We start from the raw sequence: 4,220 nt of genomic DNA, 5'->3' as shown, positions 1-4,220 counted from the left end.
GCGAAGCAATAATCAATATTTGCATGCGTGATACATTGTTTCCTGCCAGCTCTGCATGTGCAGCATTAAAAAGTCTGCGTGAAACAGAGTTTACTGCTTTGATGCGCTTCCATGCGGAGGAAAATCACTCTAGATCTGCAAATTCTCCTAGCTGTTGCTCACTGTAGAAGCTCAGAAGGTGATCAAACTCACAAGCTTCAATTCATAGAAACTGCATGAAGCCAATCAGATCAGAATCTGGCAAAAGAGTCTGTTTTTGTGGCTAATTTGCATCAGGGCTCGTATTAGAGGGCGGTTCTTCTCTCTTGGCAGGAGGCTGTGGTTGTATGCGTGTGTGTGATTTATGAATGTTTAGATATTTGTACTACAAAACATTTATTCCAGATGCAAAGTTACATGAAAATATCGAAAATATCTGCCAATGGGGTTATTAAAAATAAAAATAGCATTCTGAGCCCATTGGCATATTATTATTATTATTATTTTATTTTATTTTATTTTTCCATAAAATCACTTAATTTTTGTTCAATTCAGAAAAGAAGACTTCTCATCTTGCATCTTTTGCATTCCAAGTAAATGTATCATGTTGATTTAATAATGTTTAGATATTTGTACTGTGAAAAAATTTTTTTTTACAAAAGATGTAAAAAAAAATTAGAATACAAGTTTATCATTCACAGAATTTTTTTTCTGCCTCGTTTTTAGCATAAACAAAAAATGATGCAGATATAAAAACTCTCTTAACATTAAAAGATATCTCAGAAAATATCTCAGGTTTATCATCTGTTTGAATATTTGTATTCGACCATAGTTAACTAATGATGCTTTTGGGAAACGCACGAGTGCTGAGATTTGTTTATTAACATCAATATGAATTTTCAAGCTCAAAAACGTTACTTTTACATCTACAGTAATTATAATAGCTCACTCAGTTGAGTTCTGTTTCTGCCATGCAAAGTATGAGAGTTGGGTTTACGTGGTAAATTGTGTTTGGTGCTTGTTGAAAATGTGAAGTCTAACACATCGGCCTCACAACTAGTCCAATGCAAAGAGTTGTTTCAATCCAGGACAGTATTTTTTACAGTGAAGTCAAAATTTGGATATTTCATTGCTACAACCAACAAAAGTTTTTAGCAGCCGTTAATATTTTCTCTACATGATATTTTTCTGACAAGCTTAATCAAATTCACAACAGATTTGATTCTGTCTTCTGTCTTCCAAGTGTGTTTCTCTTGTTGGTTTGGCTGGATCTGTAGTTTTGTTAACAGGGTTAAACGCTCTCAGCACGTCTCTGTTTTCATTAGGAATTGTTACGGAGCGCATGTGTTTTCTCAGTGCAAAACCATAAAAGCATCAGATTTCCATACAGTCAGATGTGATGAGGTGCTGCTGGACGATCAGGTGAAACATTACCACACACACACACGCACACACACACACACACGCTCTGCATTACAGACTGAAGAAATGAAGGGATGTTTATCAGGATTACATTTTCATTCAGAGCTTCAGGTTTAACCATATTTGAATATAATGTGAAGTTTTTTCTTTCCATGTCAGACTGTTTTCATTTGTACAGATGCATTCAAGAGAAAACAGTTATTGCTCAGCAGAATTTCTCCATTGTGTTTAAACATTAAACGGTGTTCATTGGTCTATCTTAACTAGGGGTTTCTTACCGCTTAGATGTCAACCATGTAAACTAACTGAATTTACACCATGCTATATACTGTACTATATGTGACCCTGGACCTCAAAAGCAGTCATAAGTAGCACAGGTATATTTGTAGCAATAGCCAATACACTGTACGGGTCAAAATTAAAGATTTTTCTTTTATGCCAAAAATAATTAGGATTAGTAGTAAAGATCATGTTCCATGAAGAATATTTCCTACTGTAAATATATCGAAACTTAATTTTTGATTAGTAATATGCATTGCTAAGAACTTCATTTGGACAACTTTAAAGATGATTTTCTCAGTATTTCGAGACACCATACATCAATGGAAAGCTTATTTATTCAGCTTTCAGATAATGTATAAATCTCAATTTCAAAAACTTGACCCTTATGAATGGTTTTGTGGTCCAGGGTCACATATTTCAAGTCTTCTGAAGTCAATGTCAAATGCTGTTGTTGTTTTGAAACCAGAAGTCATAATGGTTTGGAAAACAACAATAACATCAATTGAGTGAACTAACCCTTTAGAATGCTGTGTAGTTCTTACACTGACTGTGCGGTTTCTGTTATTCCCACAGAAACACGACATCAGCACATATAACACTGTGATTGTGGTCTTCAACAGCAATTCATGTCTCAAACGACTGTCAGATTGATTCTGCTATTTGTTTACCCACAAATAAACCAGACAAGATTGTTGGTGAATCACAAGATGTATGGAGCTCATTTGGATCTGGTGGATATCTGACAATGATGAATGAACTACAGCACAAATCCTGACAGACACACGAGCTGAAGCTCTGACGCACGTCTTGGCATCAGAGAGACGCTGAAAGCGGATTTCTCCAGGAACAATAGCAGCGTGATGTGGGTTTGTGATACGGCTCATTGGCGTTGTAGGTCTGTAATGACTGGAAGTCGACACACAAAGACTCTGCACCGTTTGCTGGAGATGAGCTGATATCAGTAATGAAGCGGATTGATGAGTGTGAATGGCAGGTGTGATCAGTTCTGATTATAGATGAACAAAACTCCTGAGAAGCTGAACTAGTTAACATCACTAGCACATGTGCTTTCCCAACTTGACAGGGTAAACATTACACACACACATACACATATATATATATATATATACATATATACACACACATATATACATAATAGACACATATATATACATATACATATATACACACATATATATATATATACATATATACACACACACACACACGTACATTATATACATATACATATATATATTAGGGCTGTCAGTCGATGAAAATCTTTAATTAATTAATTACATGATGTGTTGATTGATTAATCGCAAATTACATTTGGCTGTGAAAATACCCCCAAAAGATTATTTAATGCTATTTTTGTGTTAAACTATTAAGTAGACATTACAGATAGTATCTTTAGAAAGAAATATTTTATTTGATTCAACAAAATTTATTACACATAAATGTTTAGGCTACAACTGCCTAACATAAACTATGTAACACAAAAAAAGATAATTTGAGAACATCTCAGTTTTTTTTTTCCGTTCATGCAGTGGACGTCATTGGTAACCAAAACAGCTTTGTTACCAACAGTCTTCAAAATACCTTCTTTTATGTTCAACAAAAGAAAGTAAGTCATTTAGGTTTGAGTAAATGATGACATAATTAAAAATTACTGCCAGCAGGTGGTGGTAAATGTCTTTATTCATGCATTCGATTCGTTCAAACGGTTGATTCATTCGGGAATTCAGTAAACGTCTCTCTTTATGAATGGGTCTTTGAATCATTTATTCACACGATTCGTTCAAAACGCGGATTCATTCTGAAACTAAACACAGCTGTGTTGCTCACAGACGGGCAACAATTCTGCAGTGGCTTTATAGGTAATATTTTTGTTGGCAAAACTGAATATATTCTGTTTAAAATATAACACTATTAACTTATTTACTGAACTGTTCTGTAAAATCACATTTACACTAGTTATATTCAGGACAAACAGCATTCCTGTGATTGCTCTTACTGCTGGTGTGATATCGCTTATCATGTGATATAAATATGAGACAAAAACTCATACAGGAGCATTTTTGCCCCAATATCTTGAATTTTAGGCCATAATTGCATTTATGAAGTTGTTGCCCTGCATCATATTTGTCAACAGTCAACTGTATAATATAGGAATGTAAAATGAGGTACAGGTCTGGGGGCGGGGCCAGTGCATTAACTGCTAAAATGTTTCAATCGCGTTATTTTTCATAACTAATTATATGGAGGACTGTTTCCTGATCCTGGTAGAGTAGACTACAATGCCTGCTGTTCTGACTCTCAGACTGTAAGTACGTTTTCATTTAAAGAATTGGCCACTGACGATTCAAACATAATGGTCCACTTGAGAGATAGGTGGTGGTAATGCACTTTTAAGTCTGCGATCCGCTGTAAAGCTAATTTTCATTTTTGGGTGAGCTATCCCTTTAAGTTGTATTTACAACACTGTTCCAGAACAGTTCAACCCAAATATTCATTTGTGTGCAGCACATTTTATG

This window comes from Sinocyclocheilus anshuiensis, unplaced genomic scaffold (assembly GCF_001515605.1).
Source record: "Sinocyclocheilus anshuiensis isolate Anshui unplaced genomic scaffold, SAMN03320099.WGS_v1.1 scaffold1535, whole genome shotgun sequence".
Lineage (NCBI taxonomy): Eukaryota > Metazoa > Chordata > Actinopteri > Cypriniformes > Cyprinidae > Sinocyclocheilus > Sinocyclocheilus anshuiensis.
Note: the sequence above shows the minus strand (reverse complement) of the source record.